The 21,076-nt window shown below is 33.7% G+C and overlaps 1 protein-coding gene across 13 annotated transcripts in view; it reads left to right on the top strand.

Annotated features, from left to right (window-relative positions):
* Positions 1-21,076, top strand: part of MGAT4C (MGAT4 family member C) — a 1,236,972-nt gene that overhangs the window by 832,092 nt on the left and 383,804 nt on the right. For 2 of the 13 annotated variants that reach the window (XM_056798605.1, XM_056798602.1), the window contains exon 1: positions 16,572-16,718. The exons of 8 other annotated variants lie outside the window; for them this stretch is intronic. The gene's annotated coding sequence lies outside the window, so the exon portion shown is untranslated. Of the gene's footprint in view, positions 1-16,571; positions 16,719-21,076 lie in introns of those variants that run through there. 3 more of the 13 variants (XM_056798601.1, XM_056798598.1, XM_056798600.1) reach the window with 2 other exon arrangements.

Genomic DNA, 21,076 nt, shown 5'->3' with positions numbered 1-21,076 from the left:
GCACTGTTCTAAGTGCTTTACAATGATCAGTTCATGAAATCCTCATAACAAACCTGTGAGATAGGTGCAATTATCATCCCTATTTTACAATCGAGGAAAATGGTGCTAGTAGAATTTTAGTGATTTACCCTGGATCATTGATGTAACAAATGTCCAAGGCTGATTTTAACTCTGATCTCCATGACTTCAGGCCCACCAGGGACATTGAGCTTCTTTTAAGAAAATGGACTTGAGGGCAGCTGGGTAGCTCAGTGGATTGAGAGTCAAGCCTAAAGACAGGAGGACCTGGGTTCAAATCTGGCCTCAGACATTTCCCAGCTGTGTGACCCTACACAAGTCACTTAACCCCCATTGCCTAGAGCTTACCACCCTTCTGCCTTGGAACCAATATATTGGTTCCAAGACAGAAGGTAAGAGTTTAAAAAAAGGGAGAGAGAATAGACTTGGAAGAGTGTCATGTGAAAGGAACAAGGAGGCCATTATTACTATATTGATGAGTATGTGTAGGAAAGAGTTTAAGGATAAGTAAAAAATGGGATATGGTTTATAAGCAATGGGGAAAGAACCAGGAGGAAATATTATAAGGCAAAAGAGTAATTAGATTCTTGCTAAGATTTCTGAAACCAAGATTGTAATTTCAACAAGGAACATAGGTCAAAAGGCTCCTGCTTTGGTTTGGGGGGCAATGATTTTGTAGTTTTAGAAAATTGTGACATGTGTATGTGTGAATGCACTAAAGCTAAATTCCAAGATCCCCCTGGAAAAGATTTAAGGAAGAGGATGTGCTCCCAAAATTGCTTTAAGGTAAGGATTAGGTTCTTCACCAAGAGTTCTAATTAGAATGATTAGAGTACTACTGAATGACTTGATTCAGCAGCACTGGCAAGTTAATGGATCTGATTTCTACAAAACCTTAAGCATTTGAATTTATCCAACAACATCTGCCAGGAAAGCCAGTGGCTTTATGCTATCCATATTGTGTTTTTCAAATTTGACTTGGTATTTGAGAGCCAGTATCATTTTTCATTGTCTTTAAATTTAAAACAATTTGACTATTTGTTCGATCCAAATAGTGTACATATTATCTACCTTTGTCAGTTTATCTTAAGTGGTTTACCATGGGATTTGAAGTGTTATTGACTTGAAAAGAATCACTGGACCTTAGTGAGATCATGGACTAAACTGAGTAATTAATTTTCAAATAATGACTTATGGAGAATGGTTCTAAATTCATCAGCATTCTTTCCCTAAGTGCTTTACAATTATTTTCGTATTTGATCCTTATAAGAACCCTGGAAGGTAGGTGTTATGGTTATCCTCACTTTATATCTGAGCAAATTGAGGGGAAAATAAGTTAAATAACTTGCCCAGGAGAAAATAGTAAGTATCTGAGATGAGACTTGAACTGAGCTCTTCCTAAATCCAAACCTGGCACTCTATTCAGTATGACACTTAATTGCCTACACTATCATGGAAAATTGACTATATTCTAAAGATTTTCTGAAAAGCAAAGTAAAAAAGAGATAGGGTGACAAAATAATGGGCATGGTAATGGCACTTTTAGACATGGTGGTCTATTAGTAATCCAAATGATCTTATCCAATGTCCCTACTCCTCTCTTTGTATAGGATCTTATTTAGGAATGAACATAAGAACTGATAAAGTTGAATGTTTTATAAGGAAAATCACTAGAACCCTGAGAACAATTATATTCTAACCACCAATGAAGAACAGCTGAACCATAAATAGAAGAAATCAACTTTTTATGTTCTGAGCTCTTCATATTTGGCAGAATTTGAGACTAGGCAGAGAACCATCATAATACTTGAGGTAAAAAACTGAGCCTCTGTTTCTGAATACCCAGATAATTAGGGGCTCACATATAAAAGATCATCAAAGATATAAAATAAAAAAGGAATATTAAAGAGCCCTGAAGGTTATAGAAACTTGGTGGCTTCCAAAGAATGATACTCTGAAACATACCCTTTGGGAAAGAACACAGACAATTTCATCTTAAGAGATATTCCAGGAATGGAAGAATTACCTGGTGGCTCCACCACTAGGAACAAAAGCTATTAAATGAATCAGTGTCTCATTATTTCAGGGACTGAGAAACTTACTATAGTGGAAAGAAAGCTGCATACTATATTAAAGGAGTTCAGCTCCCACCTCTTGTCACATGCACTATGTGGGACCTGGGGCAAGTCCTGAATATTCCTCAGAATCTCTCATTCCATATTTCTGAACTATAAAGATATAGGAAAACAAATTAGGTGACCTCATAACTCTGTGAATTTGTATGGAATATAGAGGAATAGGGAGAAGATATTACTAATGAATTGATATTCTTAGAAACATTTTTTAAAACCCTTACCTTCTGTCTTAGATTCAATGTTGGGTATTGGTTCCAAGGCAGAAGAGCAGTAAGGGCTAGGCAACGGGGGTTAAATGACTTATCCAGAGTCACACAGCTAGAACATGTCTAAGGTCAGATTTGAACCCAGGACCTCCTGTCTCCGGGCCTGACTCTCAATCTACTGAGCCACCCAGCTGCCCCCTATAAACAATTTTTGATAATTGCTTTCAGGCTTTTTTGAATTCAGATTTTTCTTCCCCCATTCCTTCTTCCCTTCCCTGAGGTAGTAAATAATCTGATATATGTTATATCAATGTTTTCATGCAATACATATTTCTATAGTGCTCATGCCATGACAGAAGACCCATATCATATATAAAAAGAATAATAAAAAAAACTCATGAAGGAAATAAAGTGGAAGATGGCAAGATTTGATCTGCAATCAGACATCAAGATATCCTACTTTTGCTGTGGATACTATTTTCATTATGGGTTCTTTGTGGATAACTTGGGAATTGGCTTTGCCGATGAGTTGAGTTTCCATGGTTGATCATTGTATATTTCTGTTAACATATATATTATTTTCCTGGTTCTTTTCACTTCACTTTACACCATGTAACATTATGTCATATAATTATTTCCAGGTTTTTTCTGAACTCATCTTATTCATCATTTCTTATGGCACAATGGTTTTTCATTAAACCATATACAACTTGTTCAGCTGTTCCCCAAGTGATGGACAACCTTTCAGTTTTCAATTCTTGCCAATACAAAAAGAGCAGCTAAAATATTCTTGTTAGGTAGGTCCTCTTTCCTTAACTCTGATTCCTTTGGTATACAAAGTAAGTTATTTTATTGCTGGGTCAAAGAGTATGCATAGATTTATGGTCCTTTTAGCATGGTCTCATATTTCTTTCTACAATGGTTGTATCAGTTCCCAGTTCTAAAAACAATGTTAGTGTTCCAATTTTCCTACATCCCCTCTAACATTTATCTTTTTTTCTTTTTTGATCATGTTAGCCAATCTGAGAGGTATGAGATACTCTTTCAGTATTGTTTTAATTTGCATTTCTCCACTCAATAGTAATTTGGAGTGTTTTTTTTTCCCATATGACTAAAAGATAGTTTTAATTTCTTCTTCTGAGAACTACCTGTTCATGTTCCTTGACCATTTTTCAATTCTGGAAATTTTTTTCCTTACAAATTATACTGAGTCTTCTATGTATTTAAGAAATGAAGCCTTCATAAGCGGCACATTATTTTCCCCCCAATTTGTTGTTTCCTTTGTAATCTTGCTTGCAGTTGTTTTGTTTGTACAAAACCATTATAATTTAATGTCATCAAATAATTCACCTCATTTTTGTAATGTTCTCTATGTCCTGTTTGGTCATAAATTTGTCTCTTTTTCATAGGTTTGACAAGTATATTTTTCTATGTTCCCCCTCCAAATTCCCCAGCATTTTTTTTGTTTGTTTGTTTTTTTGTCAAATAGTGAGTTTTTCCCCCCAAAGCTTAGATTTTGCATTTCTCAAACACTAAGTTTCTATGGACATTAACTACCACATGTTGAGTACCTAGCCTATTCCTTTGATATACTAGTATATTTCTCTCCAATACCAGATTATTCTGATGGTTGCTACCTTATAATATAATTTAAAATCTGGTGTGGCTGGGCCTCCATCTTTAAATTTTTAATTGATTCCCTTGATATTTTTGATTTTTTTGTTCTTCCAGATGAATTTCATTATTTTTTTTATTCTATGAAATAATTGTTGGAAAATTTAATCAGTGTTGTAGTGAATAGATAAATTAATTTAGGTAGGATTGCCATTTTTAATATATTGTATCAATATATCCTTGAACTATTAATGTTTTTCTAATTGTTTTAATCTGAATTTACCCAATTCATTTCTTATCAAGTTATACATAATTGAGAAAATTCTTCTATCAAGAAGGGCTGGTATCTTCCTACCTTTATTTTTTTCATACCCATTCCCTTCCACAAACTATACTTCACTGTGCCTGCTCTTTTTAACTATCTCCTACATGACATTTTATCTATCAATTCCAGGAATTTTACTATCTCTCCTGCCTGGAATTCACTGCTCCTTAACTTTCCCTCCTGTTTCCATGATCTTCCTTCAAGTCTAAGCCAAACTTGGACCTTCAGCAAAAAAATCTTTCTTAATTTTCCTTAATTTTGTTACCTGCCCTCTAAGATCACCATGAATTTATTCTCTCTATATAATATGTATATATAATTGTTTTCAAGTTATTTTTCCCATTATATTATGGGATTTTTTTGGAGAAGGGAATATTTATTTTCTTTTTTCATACACTCAGAACTTAGCACACTGCTTGGTATGTAGTGGATGTTCAATAAATACTTGCTAATGAAAGCTCTAAAACTTTTATTTATAGAGAACACTGAGAGGAAAGGGACTTGCCTCAGGGACTCCATAACTAATATGCCAGTTTAAGGCCTCTATTTTAGATCTTCCTAGTTTCAAGGGTAACTATACTGTCAAACTCCAGGTAGAAGAGATATAAAAAGTATAGAGGTGGGAAAACAAAGGAGATGTTTGGGACAACACAAATTAACACAGTATAGCTAGATTAGGTTATGGTGTTAAGAAACATAATATGAAGATCAGTAGGAAGGAAACAGATCACACAATAGTAGCATGAATCTCAGTATAAATCCAATAATTCTTCATAACTTAAAGAGTTATTCACAAAAGAACAGTTTTAATATAAGGCTTAATATAAGCCCATTGTGACCCTTCTAAAATTGAAGAAACCTAAATAAGCCAGCTAAGATCAAACTGAAGCAATGTCAAATTGAAATCAAATATTGAACAATTGCATTTAAAAATTACTAGTCATGTAACAATCAGTAATAAAGGCAAGTCATTTGAAGAAAAAAATAATTGTGGTGTTAGATGATAGAAAAAGAGCAGAAGAAGAAAGAAGGAAGGACATAAGGAATGAGGGAAGGAAGGAAAGAAGGAAGGAAGGAAGAAGGAAGAAAAGAAGGAAGGAAGGAAGGAAGGAAGGAAAAAAGGAAGAAAGAAAGGAAAGAAGGAAGAAAGGAAATAAGGAAGGAAGGAAGGAAGGAAGGAAGGAAGGAAGGAAAAAGGAAGGAAGGAAGGAAAAAAGTAAGTAAGGAAGGAAAAAGTAAGGAAGGAAGGAAAAAAGGAGGAAGGAAGGAAGGAAGGAAGGAAGGAAGGAAGGAAGGAAGGAAGGAAGGAAGGAAGGAAGGAAGGAAGGAAGGAAGGAAGGAAGGAAGGAAGGAAGGAAGGAAGGAAGGAAGGAAGGAAGGAAGGAAGGAAGGAAGGAAGGAAAGAAAGAAAGAAAAATTTCTTTTATAACCCAGCTGTCACAGGGGTAATTACAAGTGTGTGAAGAGGAAGGATTTTCAAAAGCAGATAAAGTTGAGTTGATTCACAAAAAGCTCAGAACCACCCTCATTAAGCTTTACTGAAGATCTATGTCTTAAAGTTCATTCTGAAGATGAAAGTACTAGAAGAACAAAGAGGAAGAAGAGAAGGGAAGGGTGTTCTTAACACATAAGAATGTAATCCATTTAAAGGAAAATATATGCATATATATTATCTGTGTATATATTTATATATAATTATACAATACAACACACATAAATACCATCGATCCACATTTTCATGTATCATGTGATATGTATACATAAGTTCATATAACACATGTATCACATGTAGTATGCATGGCATAAACACATGTGTATTATTTGTGCATTCATATACTTGCATATACATGTACTATGCAGAGATGAGTTTATGTATGTCTATGTATATATATGTGTGTGTATATATATATATATATATATATATATGTAATGCAGACCCTCCTCAGCTGAGACACTACTTTAAATGTATCTTTTTGACCACTGCTCTTAACTCAATGGGTTAGATATATACTTTCTTTTCAGACTGAGTCCCCTAACTAAGTGACTAGAACCTTGATTTCTTATATAAATTTCCATTGGATCTCAAATAGTATACATTCAGTGGCACTTTAAGAAATGGACTTTCTTCATTTGTAAAAAGAAATAAGTATATAGATTTCAAAGACGCCTTTCTCTTCTACTACTCATTGATTTTGTTATTCTATTGCATTTGCATCAGAGTGTAGGCTGAGGGTTATTAACAAATAAGCATTTATTAAGCATCTATAGTATATAATATATTATGAAAAGGACTAGAATTACAAAGGAAAGCAAAAATCAGTCTCTGCTCTCAAGGAATTCCAAGTCAAAGCTAGTGAGAACTAAAGTGTCTTCTCAAAAGACATGTTGAAGACTAGTAAAAGGGGAAAGGGAGGGTATTCTTTTAATGCAGAGGGAAAATCATAAAGGAAGGCATAGTAATAGGAATTTAATAGAGTAAAAACAAGATTCTTATTATACTAATTTTTGTGCATCTTTATTCTATAGGCTCTATATCTTACACATACATTTAGGTGCTTTATAAATGTTATAATAATTGTGATTTCTTTCATTTTAATATTTATAATTATAATGTTTATTTTATTAATAATAAACAGTCATGATAATATCTGGTCCTTTTAAAGTTTGGCAAAGTCTGTTTATTTCACAACAACCCTGAAAGGGATGGAATAAATTTAATACCCATTCTACAAATGAGAAAACTAAAGTCCATAAAGTTTGAGACTTGTCAGCAATTGCAGAGCTAATAGGAGATTTAAGAAGTATTGCAAATCAGGACTCCTGATTTAAAGCTTAGAATTGAATCACTTAAATTTTGTCAAATTGAATGACACTTTTGTTGCCATAAACTAGTGAAAATGACCTCTTATTAAGTCATATTAATATATATATATATATACATATATTCCAATAAACAAATTCAAATAAACAAAATTCCTTGAGAGCAGAAACTGATTTTTGCTTTCCTTTGTAATTCTAGTCCTTGTCATAATATATTATATACTGTAGATGCTTAATAAATTCTTATTTGTTAATAACCCTCAGCACACTCTGATGCATATGCAATAGAATGATGATGAAAACAATATATAATTGAAGAGGGCTTATAGATATATGCATATGGTCACTTAGATGATATGGGTCCCCTTTCAAAGTTGATCAATATCAGATACAACACAGCTGTTAACACTTGTTTATTTGAATTTCACATGAACTAATATTTCCTGATTATCCAATATAGCCTAGGGCAATGATGGCAAACCTTTTAAAAACTTTAGAGATCAAGTGCCTAAACTGCAGCCCTCATGCCACATGCAAGCTCCCCACCTTGTCCTAGTCAGGGGAGGGAAGAATCACTCCCATTGGTCTGCTGAGAAGAGGGACAAATGATGTGAAAAATGTCCTTAGGCACAGGTGGAGAGGGGGATGGGAACAGCCTCCTTCTGTATGCTCCTGCATGGGTCGCATAGGTTTGCCAACATGAGACTAGGTACTAGACTAGAAACTTTAGCAATTAGATCAAATTTAGGCACCACTTGTATCATGTGGAATTTATCAGAATTAGGAAGATGCATATAAAAAATATTTTAATCCAAAATAGAACATAATACTATCATAAGAAGTACAAAATTCTATGAGTTTTCAAATAAGGGAAGATGCTTTTTAGCTAGGGGAATAAGGAAAAGTGACAAAATGTAATGGGAATTTAAAAATAAATTATATACTGATGAGTTTATGTTTCTAATTGCTATTTTTAACAATGCTATGAAATTGACTCTATGATTTTAAATCATATTTAAAATGTGCTTCTTTCCACCCATCCCCTGCCCTTGATGTCAGGCAATTCATGGTTTTTTTTAATACAAGAGGAAAAATAACTTTCCCTATATCTCTTTCAGTATTTTCTTCTAGCACCAAAAGTTTGCCTTATAAAGGAACAATTTCTGACCCGATTGTAAGATGAAAGTTATCAGATCACAGAATTCAGAGAAACATGGGTAGACAATAAAGCTAAAAGTTATTAGAGATTCTAAATGAGCACTAATCAGCACTTTTCTAATTCCAGAGAGACAAAAAACATGTTATGTACTAAAATTAAAAAAAGAAAAATTAAGTATAAGATGCAACATGGTCTAATGGTTAGGATATTGGAGGTACAATTTATTTCAAATCCTGTCTCTGGCACAAACTGTATGTCCCTGGGCAAGTCACTTGACCTTCATTGAGTACCATTTTATCTTCTACAAATTAAACAGTTCGGGATTCATGGCCTGAAAAGTCAATAGCAGGTTGAGATTTATATTCACCTTAGTAGACATAGAGAACACTAACTATGAGAATGATTTAAATGGTGAAAAGGGCCCTAAGGTTGGTGATGGTTCTGAAAGACTTTACAGAAATTAAATCAGCAAGATTTAGACATTTTGAGTAGGAGTGAAATTGAGGGGGTAATGACAAAGAGCTGATGATCTTGGCTGTCTGATAGAAGAGAGATATCCTCAACAGAAATAGAGAAGTGAGAAGGAGGAGCTGATTTGAGAAAGCTTGTGAGGGAAGATGGGGATGAGAGCAGTATCAGGCTTGTTGAATTTGATGTACTAGGTAGAAAAATAGGATTGGCAATTGCAAATATGGTTGGTTGCTGGAAAGATCAGTTGAAAATGAAAAATTTAGTTGAATGCAGATTGAAGCATGACATTCTTCACTTTATTTCTTCAATGAATTGTTCTCTGGTGTAGATTATATGTCTCCTTTCATGACAAGACAAACATGGAAATAACCTATATCATATCAGATCATAAAATCTCAGAAAACAGTTTTTAAAGACTGCATTGACATATAAAAATTAAAATTAACAAAAAGAAAATAAGAAGTTTGGGAGTTTTTAACACAAAGGTGATAGTTGATATGTAATTAGAGATACAGACTTATTAGGGTTTGAGATGTTGTTCTGTTGTGTGAATTTTGGAAATAAAATTGGAAAATGAAGCTTCGATTCAGAATTAGGATCTTATATGGGGAGGGGTTTGTTTTGTTTTAGTTTAGATGTGTGATTTCATTAATGTGGGGATCTCTTTATAAGATGACATCCTCTGCTGATGTATATAAGAGCTGTTATAATTTAAAATTTTAGAAGACTGTCCAGGAATTGAGAGGTTAAGTGTTTTTCCCAGGGTCAGAAGCAATACTGTGTTAGAAACAGTGACTGAACTCGGGTTTTCTAATTTATAAGAACTGATCTCTTTATTCACTGTCTCTTTTTAATAAAATAACTATTCAAATATGTGTTTAAATATTATGAAATGTTATGTAATGTTATTAAAACATGTTTTTTAAAAGTCTTAATTTCTTAAGTAATATAAATATTTCAACATTTTCATTATACTCTTGCACATTCTACCCTTGCTACCCCTGAACAGAAAGGGTGGGAAGATATTATAATTTTTAAACGTTTGTATGTGTCTTATTGAAAATATTTGCTATGAAATGGCAAATAAACTGGAATAGATGATTATACGAGTTAGTGACCATGTAAACAGAGCTGCCATCTTGTGGATAAGTAGGTAATGACCTGCCAGAAAGTAGTAAAGTGACATGTTCTGATATCTAACTTTTTTGAGAGTGAAATCAAATTCATAACATTTGGTAACTGTCCAAAATTCTTCAGTCCTATGTGAAAAATGATTACCTTAAGGGTATGTAACTTTTTTTCCCTGAAATTAGTATTAACCTAAACCTTTTTAATATGTTGGTTAGAAAATGTTGGAGGATGATGTCTTTAGTTTAATTAGCCTCTAGTGCTGATTTGTTTTGATAATATAAATAATTAGTTTAACCAGTAAATTGATGTAACAGAAATAATTGTCAAGCAATTAAATACTGCAATGATTTCAGCTCCTGGGAAATATATAGTGTGTAAGTATGGTAATAAAAATGAGATGTACTTGGCTTGAACTCCAAAGTATTCTTGTCTGATTGGTCAAAAGATTTTTTTAATAGCCTTCATGTTCTCCAGATATACCAGGGAGAAAGAAAGTTCAATAATATGGATTGCATCAGAATAAAACCAAGATGAATGTCCATTGTTAAGTCATTAAATGAGTAATATTTGCAAATATTCTATCTTAGATTTGACAGTTGCTAACTAGCTATTCCATTTAAAGACCTATAATATACTAAATGTATATATAAAAATATATTACTAGAATAAGATGGTTGTTGTTTTTTTTTTACCATAGTAAACCATTGTTTAACCAATCAACAAGTGTTTATTATATACTATTTGGCAAGTGCTATACCAAGTGGAGAGGACACAAAGACAAAAAAAAAAGAAATTATATTTATTCTATAAAAGTTTGAATTCTCTTAAGTGGAGATAAAACACTCACCCCCCTCCCCCCAAACTGAATGGTAAATTAGTATACAGTTTTTAAATCCAGGCTTATTAGAGAAAAAGGTTCCTAGCATCTGACATCAGATAGAAAGTGACCCAAGAGGTGCTTTTTAAGTACCAAGACCCCCCCAAAAGAAAGGGATCTCTGATTTTATCAGAGCAGGGAATGCAAGGTAACATTGTGACAGAATATTACCTGTCTGGTTTTGTAGATAAGCCTTAGAGAAAGGTCTGAAACACAGAGAGAGCAATGCAAGAGAAATGATACTAGATTTAAAGTTAGAAAAACTATCCTCAAATCTTGGCCCAGATAATTTAGTCAGTCTAGAGTCTTGTATGAAGCCCCTACTATGCTAGGGCTTGTGCTAAGAGATGAAGAGAAAAGAAATGAGCATGGATTAAGTTCCTACTATGTGTCAGGAACTGTATTAAACACTTAACAAAAATCATTTTATAGGATCTTCACAACAACCCTCTAAGGCGGGTAATTTTGTTATTCCTATTTTATATTTGAAGAAATATAAGCAGACAGAATTTTAGTGACTTATCCAGAGGTCAGATGGCTAGTAAGTGTCTAAGGTCAGATTTGAACTGTGGTGTCCTAAAAAAAGACAAAAACCTTCCATATTCTCATAGATATCACAGTCTAAATCACTAACTATGTGAACTTGGTCAAGATACGTAGGAATCACTTTTCTCATCCTTCACCTGATTAGGTTGGCCTATCCTGTCTTAGAGATACCTTCCCTTTCTAAAGCAGAGTTCTCATGATCTTCATGGTCAAACAACTAGTAAGTAGTAGAGAAAGAATTTGAACCTAGATCTTTCTGAATCCAAGTCCATTGCTCCAACCACACCTTTAGAAATGTAGAAATAACATGCCCCAAATAGTCTATGAGATAGATTCCCTGTTATATTTCTGGTTTTAAAACCTGATTCCAAGAGGCAAAAAAATTCCCCCTATTAAAAAGTAGAAGTAATAACCTCTTAATCATCCCATTAATTATCAAGACAAGAATAATATTTATTTTTCAATGATTAAGGCTAGCTAGTGTTTGGGATAATAACATTTAAAAATGATATTAGGGAGAGTTTGTCTTTGTCTGACTATCACAATTCACATCACATTCAAGATGTCTTATTATTGTTGGCTTTAGTCCCAAGTACATGTTCAGACTAATGTCAGGGTGTCATTAGACTTTTCAACAGGATATATGGCAAATAAATCTACTGGAAGAGGTTGACCTTTAATAACTATAGTCTTCAAAAAGAGACATTACCATTGAAATATTGCATTATTTTCTTATACTGCTGCTGTAAGTTGTATTTATTCCACTCATCAATAATGTTACAAGGTCACTGACCTGTATAAGAAATACAAATCATAATATCTTCTAGATATATAAAATGTGGTGACATATTCACAAGGCTAATTATCATGCATGGCTTATTGATGTGACAACTTAAACATTTATGTATATATGAATATATCCTAATATAAGCATACAAAAATATATCATATGTAACATGTGCATATGCTTTGCTTTATATGTCATTTATTACATAAAGCAATAAGATGAATATATAAAAGTACAAATTATATATATTTATAACATATTTTTCTATAACGTTATATATAGGGTAGCTAGCTGGCTCACAAGATAGAGTGCAAGGCTCAGAGCCAGGGAGACTCATCTTCCCAGGTTTAAATCTGCCCTCAGACACTTACAAGCTCTGTGTCCCTGGGGAAGTTTCTTAACCCTATTGCTTAGTTCCTCATTTGTAAAATGAAGTGTAGAAAGCAATGGCAAACCATTCCAGCATTTTTGCTAAGAAAACCTCAAATACGGTCAGGAAGAGTTAGAAATAACTGAAATAACTGAATGACATTATGTATGTGACAATGATACAGTTTTATCAGATATAAACTTATATAATTATCACTAACTAAAAATGGGCACTCTTTAGGATCACAGATTAAAATCTAAATGGGACCATTTATTGCGACCAACTAATTTTACAGATGAGAAAACTGGGATAGACAACCATAAGTTGGGAACATTATATAATTCTTTGATCACTGGCTTTGGTGTTAGAGGATCTGGATTTTAACCCTACTTCTGATAATTGCTACTTAAATGATGTTAGGTCATTCACTTAGGTCTTTGCCTCATTTTCTTCATCTGTAAATTTTGGAGATTTAACTGCAAAGCATTCAAAATATCTTTGAGTTCTGTATTTTTGATTCTATCATTCTAACTGCTTTCCCCATGTTCCCCCTGCCTTTATTAAGAATCTACACTAATCCTAGTGAATAGTAGTAATCTCTTGGTAACCGAGGATGATGATTGTCTTTGTGCGTTTTCATCTATGGTGCATAGATGAGTGTGCACAAAGACACTTGTGCATGAAGGAGATTTAAGTGGAAAAGTCGATGCAGAGACAGTCCCACCCTCTCGGTGTTGGAAGCCTGGGTCCAGTGGCACGGAAAGTTGTTACACCTGGAGACTTCCTCAGCTGCATTGGATGGCCATGTTGTCCTTTGTGCTCCAACACACCCTAAGCACTCCACAGTGCTTTGCTGCATTGCCATCTCAGCTGTTGAACCTTCTTATTGGTTTCTTCTGTCTGTTCAGCCAAAGCAGTCTTCACATGCTGGGTGAGCAAAGCCCTAGTTCACCATGGGTCGACGACCCGATGGCTACCCTCACAAGGTTTAGCCAGCCTGTCAAAGCCTTTGCCCAGGGTGTGGCCGCTGCCTCATGCTAGCAGCTACTGGGAGCCACAAGTGAGAGCTGGGTGTCAGGTGAGGGTCAGAGGTGGGGTATATGGGGTGCTCAGGGAGGGGTACTATCTCTGGTATGGAGGGCTTGTCATGCCCTCCTAGGGCAGCTCTCCAGCCTAGTGAATAACAATCAAGCTAAAATGGTGGTATATTAAAAGAATGTTTATTTGAATTATAACACGGGTTTAAATTCTAGTGTCTACCAACTGATTCGGAGCATGTTAGTTAATTGTATTTACCAAGTATTACTTGATACATCATGGCAGAATATTGCTTTCTTGGCTTTCATTTTGTCTTTTATTTATTGGCATATATTTGTGTGCACAAGTTGTTGGACTTCTTCATCCAAAACAAATTAAAAAAAAAGAATCACTAGATGAGAGAAAAGTTTTACTACTATTGTTAACACTAGGAAAAATATGTAAAGTCATTTAATATTCCTTTGCCTTAGCATCTTCATGTCTAAAATAAAAGTTTTAGACATAGCAGCCTTTAAGGTTCTTTCTATCTATGATACTCTTATATTAGCATTCTTGTCAAGAGGTAGATCATATAATCAAAATTTATCAGTTATTTATCTTTGAAGGTAGCTATTTATTACATTAAATTTCCTATATCATAGATATAAATACATTTTACTTCTTAGATATTTTTACAGACTCAAATCTTCACAGAAACTAGCACATCTTACCTTTTTCATCCATCAACCAGAAACACAAGAGGCGTAGTCATCTTCTAAATTCATCTTTCTGATCTTTTATAGTTTTATATCCTTCTATGTGGCAATGAGTCTTGGTTTGAAATGCAAATTTCCATCTGAAACCTCATCTATTTTAAGAAGAATTAAATCGTCTTTCACTTTGACCTAAAGTAAATTTTGACTAATAAATTTGCTTCCAAATTCCTTCCTGTGATTGTTGTGTAAATTTTCCATAATTTAATCCCTTGACCTTCTGTCATTGAGAAATAGGGACTATAGTGGGTAGTGTAGAGATTATTTGGAATATTTTATCAAAGTAGATTTCTAAGCTACTTTTCATTCATCAATAAGTATTCCTTGATCATTTATTCTATACCAGGTTCCATCCATAAAAATACAAAAAAAATGGAACAATTCTGACCTGAAAGAGTTTATAATTTATTAGAGGTAAAAACATGGGAGAAGTAAATGAAATTTACATGCAACATAATATTCAGTTTAGGGTGGAAGAACACTAATGTCTAAGATAATCATGGAAAAATTTCTAGAGGAGGAGGTAGCCAAGATGAACCTTGAATGAGGCCAGGGATTCTGAGGCATAAAGGTATGAAGACAATGCTGTTGAGCAGAAAGAATATTAATCTTGAAGTTATATGATTGGTCTAAAATTTTTTTAAAGAACCCTTATCTTCTGTCTTAGAATCAATAATGTGTATTGGTTCAAGGCAGAAGAGTGGTAAGAGCTAAGCAAGGGAGATTAAGTGACTTGCCCAAGGTCACACAGTTAGGAAATGAATCAGGTCAGAGTGAACCTCACACCTCCTGTCTTTAGGTCTGAATCCACTGAGCACTACCCAGCTGCCCCCTTCCTTTACATTTTAATGCTGATATTCATTACTGTCACCTTTTACATCTTGATCTCTCTGTAGCAGTTTCCTCACAAGTGAAATGAGCAGGATGATCTAGACAACTCCTTTCCAAAGTATGTTTTATAATATTTTGCTGTCCACTTTTAGGAAATTCCATTCCTAATTTTATGATCTTGTTTTAAGATAAAATATTTCCATTCTCTTTAGTTGAGGAAACAGTATAACAGATCTTCTTAAAAATGCAACCTGTGCATTTTTAAGAAGCAAAGCATATTTCTTGAAATTTCTTTTAACTTCAGATAATAGACAAAAACATTCCAACTGATAAAAATTTTAAAAAGGTATTTTATTGATATTGAGTACAAAATATACAGAAATAAGGCAAATAAAGTTGGTGCTTTTATCTGGCCAGATTCTCTTGTGAATGGGCATAAGAACCAAGGTGATAGCATGCATGGAAATGTCTTTAAAGTCTCAAAGGTGTTAATGAAGTTCCCACTCACTGCCCAGTCTTTGCATCAGTCATGTGGACTTCAGAGTCTTTACAGCATTTGATGAGGTTACATGAAACTTCAAGGTAATTAGAAATGTGTCCCTTTATCAAGTGTCTAAGGCAGAGTTGAGTCCATTATTCTGCCCCCCTACTGATTTATGCCTGGGAGAAATGTTTGTGTTAGAGTTAAAGAAAGAAACAGACTACAAGAGATGAATAACAAGGACCTTTATACCCCCACTGAAAGAGAATATAACAGTATCATGGGAAAATGGATTTATAAATAACTGTCTAGAGTTCCTATGACATAGAATAGCCTAAGGTATACCCCCACATATGTACCTATTATAGTGAAGACATTGTGGTTTTGATCCAATACTACAAGTCTTATTTCTAAAATATTTTCCAGAAATACTACTTTTCAAAATCCCAGTTTTTTATATTTTTCCCCTTTTTATTCTATTTCAAGGATTGGAAATTCAGGCATCTGTCCTGCTCAAAGGCATCACAGTTGTCCATAAAGTGTCTCATAGTTTCAAAACTTGTTTTCATTTTAATTTCACAGAGAACAATGAAATGATAACTCCAGAAGTGCAATACCCAGACGCTGTGTGTACATTACCCATTTTTTCTTTTCATACCCATGCTGTATAATATTTTGATGATTACTGTCATTTAGTGAACAGATTATGAAAATTCAGTTCCCCAGGGCTCCTGTTTAATTAATTAGGCAAATTAGTCTTTGAATTTTTGTTGTTGATGTTATTTCCAGTGTGTGATTATCATGTAGCTCCATGCTGCTTTTACCTCCCCCGCCTCCCCATCAGAAAAAAAAAAATACAGTCAGAGCTCAGCTTTTCAATTTGCAGCTGACAGGTTAGGGTTAAGATATGATTCCAGGTAACAGAAGCCAATGAGAGTACACCCAGTTGATGTTTGTGACATCATCTTCGAGTCAGAGTACATAGAGCAGCTGAGGTAGCTTTTAGCTCTAGTACCAGTGGCATTATGATGAATGTTTACATCTCTTCATTGAGAGCCAATTATCTCTCTTTTGTGTGAGGCCCAAGGATCACTCATGCTGCCCGCCTGCACACAGCGCGGCTGGATCTAGCTGAGAGAATTGTTTCCCTGCCTCTGGTAAGAGCCTCTTCTGATTTCTCTTCTCTTTCCAAATAAAGGTGATGTGTCTAACCTAGGAAACTAGAAGAAACTGCTTTTAGAGTCCAACAGGATTAGCCGCCAGGGAGATTGGAAGTAGAAAGATGTTTAAAACATGTAGTGAAAGAAGAGCGGGTTATAGCAGGATGAAATTTTAAAAGGGGGCATGCTAATAATGTACACCTGGAAAAGTCTCATTTGCAGTAAAAAATAATTGGCAATGAAACCTAGGCATTTCTTCTGAAATAGGAAAGTAATTGGCATGACAAGACCGTTATTCAGAATGAAACTTACAACATATCACTCAGCTGGAATCTTTTGACATTTTGCCTTTGAGGGGAGAGAGAGAGAGAGAGAGAGAGAGAGAATTGTAAAAGGCTACTAGATATGCACAATGAGTTGAACTTTGTTAATTCTGAACTAATAGCTCCTTGGGACTCTTTTGCCAAAGTTGTTTCTGTGTTAGCAAAAGAAAGCCTCTAGTGAGTAAAAAGGTTTTCAGTTCTTAAATAAAGTTAGAGTACTTTAAAAAAATTCTTTTTGCTCCTATTTCCCTTTTGAGGATAAAATCACAAATACAGTAAAAAGCTTCAGGGTGCAAATGCAGGATGGAAAGTAAAAAATGCCATTTTATTTATCATCTTTCCTGCTTCAATTGAATGTATAAAAATGTTTCATGACTCTCTGTTTAGGACAGTTAAATGTTTTTGTCCTGTGTTTCATCTCTTAGTGCTCCGGTTCTTTTACTGTGATGATTCTCACAATTTTGCTGCAAAACAAAGTACATTACATTACATCTGCTCAAATGCTGCTGTGGATGGAAAGGATTAACACTGACAGTGATACTGAAAAAATCAGATACAATAAAGGTTCTTAATTGACTTAGAGGGCTCAAGTGCTGCTCGATGAGGACTCTAGTAACAAGTTTTACTAGTCAAGCCCTGGGTGTGATCAGACATAATGAATTCAGGGATATTAATGTGAAAACTGGCAGCAGTGACTTATGGGAGAAAGCAACAGGGACTAGTCTTAAATGTTTGCTATTTAATTCTGTAGATCTCAATTATTCTGATACGATATGACTGGAGAATATAATGAAACTTTTGAATGATGATCTACATACCAGACTTTTTGTGTGCTTGTGATATTTAGATTTATTTTCCCTGAACCTGGCAAGGTAACATGTATTTGCGTTTATCCAAACTGACATTTTTGATAATTAAAAGTCAAGGTTTGGAGGTGTCCAAGTAGCACTTAAAGTCAGCAGGGGGCTTCTCACTGATGTGACACTTTTATGCCTCTGACAAGCCCAGTCCTGTCTCTTGATTCTGAATATCAGGAGTGTTCGATTTGTCTCTTTCAGCCAATTCAAGTCTGAACAAAAACATGTTTATAGCAAGTGTCAGATGTATACTAATGGGATTTTAGGGTTTATGCATGCCTTCTTTGCCAAAATGAGAGTAACTAACCATTAAAGAGCTCCAAAACCATTTGAAAGCTCATCAAAAGTTGTTAAGGTTTTGCAAGTAACTTTTAATACCATAGTAATATGCATTAAAATATCTAAAAGTGAGGACCCAGAAGTTTTGGCCAAGTTGATTTTTTGCAGATTATGAGACATCTTTACAGTGACATATATGCATTGTGTGTGTTTATTATATGTGTGTTTATACTATAGTGTCTATTTGTACATGTGTATAGATATGTGTATATGTATATGAATATGTATAATATGTGTATAATGCATATATGTAAAAGGTAAATTATTATTTTATATAGGAGCTTCAATTTTTTAGAAGATTTGTATTTCTTTTATTTAGAAGAAATAATTTGCCCATGATCACAAAGGTCATTGGTGGTAGGTCCTAGCACTGAAGACAGCATTATTGATATTCTTTTTTTGCTTATGTTATCCTTGGCATAGATGGGAGATGGGGGTATGGATATTTTTCAAAAATAATTAATTGTCTAAGAATCCTCTTCAGATCATTAAATCAACAATGAAAATGTTGCATGCAGTTAATTAAGGATGGAAAAGTGGTTTTATATTTTTAGTATTTATGTCTTTCAATGCTAACCCCTCTAATGACCTGTACCATGTTGCCAAAAGGTTGATGATGATGGCATCATGATGATGATGATGATGATGAGTAGGAGGAGGAAGAGAAGTGATATTTAAATAGACTTTCAGGCTTGTAAATCAGTTCACACACAGTACCTTGTTTAATAATAGTTATACCCTTACCACTCTATTTTGTACTTTTACCCCCTTTTGCTTTTGTTTTTCACTTAGATTCACAGAAATTGAAAGTTGAACACAACTTTAAATATCATGCAATTCAACCCCTACAGCCCCTCTCCATTTGATGGAGACTCTGGGAGGAACAATGTTTTTAAAAAGCTACAATGTTTGGTAGTGAAGAATTCAAATGTGAATTTACATTGACTGATTCTCATTAGACTTCAGTGCCAATGAATTATGAAAAATGAAGACAATGCCTTGCACATAGTAGGTACTCGATAATATTTGTTGAATTAAGATAATTATTCTGGGCTCATTCTTTCATGTTTTCCAACTTCTCTATTGCCTGATCACTAATTAAAGCTTCAAGCATATCTGCTCAGGGTACAATGAGAAAGAATCTTTGACAGCTAATGTGAAAACAAAGAAAAACAAAACAAAACAAAAATCAACAACTGAGCTTTACATATATACCAGTGCTCATACTATAGAGCCCATCTCTCTCCTCTCCATCTATGTGTTGATTTCCCTCCTTAGCATTCATTAATTCATTTTTACCATCAAGGTTGTATTTGCTAGAGTAACTAGATTTGTAACACTGAAAACATTGAGTAGACATAAATGTGATATAATTTATCCCAGATGTTGATCTGTTATTTCTACTCCAGGCCAGGTATGATAATTGACAAAGGGCAGAGTACTTGAAATATTACATATCAATTTTATGTTGATTTGTACTTATTTTTATGATTTTTATGAACTCTTCCATATGCACACATTTTGTTTCTCCCAAGAGGAGTAGATAGAAAGCTTTCTGAAGGTGTCCACCATTATACCTGCTTGTTTACAAGTTTCAGATGACATAGAATTCTACTCTTCTCCTGTGTAGCATTATAAATAACTAGAGATATAATTCCCAAGACAAGATTCATCACAATTACATTATTAATTTAAATATGCTAGTGCAAATAACTTTATTAACTATCAATTTATTTTTTTAATCAATGGTCTTATGAATATATCTTCATTATGATTACATATCACAGATACCTTTTTTTTTGCTACCCCTGTGGTGGAGATGGAATGAGGATAATGCCTCCTTAAAAAGAAAAACATTAAAAAATTGTGCTGAGTAGTTCCTATTTTTCTTTCTAGCAATTATCATGTAGCTCTCTTCTTCTTTACAAAATCATGATAAATTCTCTAATCTTGACTTAATTTATTACCTATTCATTGATCTCCTTGACTTAATTTCTTATCTATTAATTTACTTTTAAAATAATGTATTATGAATTTAAAGAATACTTGATTCTAATTTTTACAAATTAGATGTGTTACCTTACCTAAGTCTCTTCACCATTCTTGCCTCTGTTTCTTCTTCTGTAAAATAACAATCATAGCTCCTAAATTTCAGGAGTGTTCAGAATTGAAAAAAGATAATATCCATAAAGTGTTTTTTTAAAGTTTAAAGAACTATGTATTGTTAATAGCTATTGCTAACTTTTATTTAAAAAGATTATTGTTTTTGAAACTGTGAACTTATTTTTTGAATATTTAAATGTAAGATTTGCTTTATTTTTCTCTATCCTTTTCTGAATGTTTTTCTGCTTTCCTGTGTATTTTAAAAATGATTCATTGACTTTCTCCTTTTTTTGACAACAATTAGGAAATAGGCTATATCATATGTCTTCCAAAGTCATGATTGGTGACTCATTTTTCATAACAGGTTTTTAAATCTTTGAAAGTCCTTTTATATTATAGAAGTCATTGTAGAAACTATTTTCTTAGTCTTCCTTTTTTATTTCAAGATTTGTTACTACAAGTCCTTCTGAGTTTCTCTGGAGCTATTATTTTGTTAAAAATGCATCAAAATAATATTCTATTGAATTTATATAACATACTTTGTTCAGCCATTCCTCAGTTTTTAGAAACTCATTCTACTTTCAATGCTTTGATACAAAGAAAAGCAAGGAAATCTGTTTTTATTTTTATTATTATGTGATTAGTTACCCTCCCTTTTAGTCACTTTGAGGAGTGTATGAATACTAATGCTGTGGTGGGGTCAAAGAGTATGTTGAATTCAGTGAGTTAGAAG

This window comes from Monodelphis domestica, chromosome 5 (assembly GCF_027887165.1).
Source record: "Monodelphis domestica isolate mMonDom1 chromosome 5, mMonDom1.pri, whole genome shotgun sequence".
Classification (NCBI taxonomy): domain Eukaryota; kingdom Metazoa; phylum Chordata; class Mammalia; order Didelphimorphia; family Didelphidae; genus Monodelphis; species Monodelphis domestica.
The sequence above is the reverse complement of the archived record's forward strand: the minus strand, read 5'-3'. Positions and strand labels throughout refer to the sequence as shown.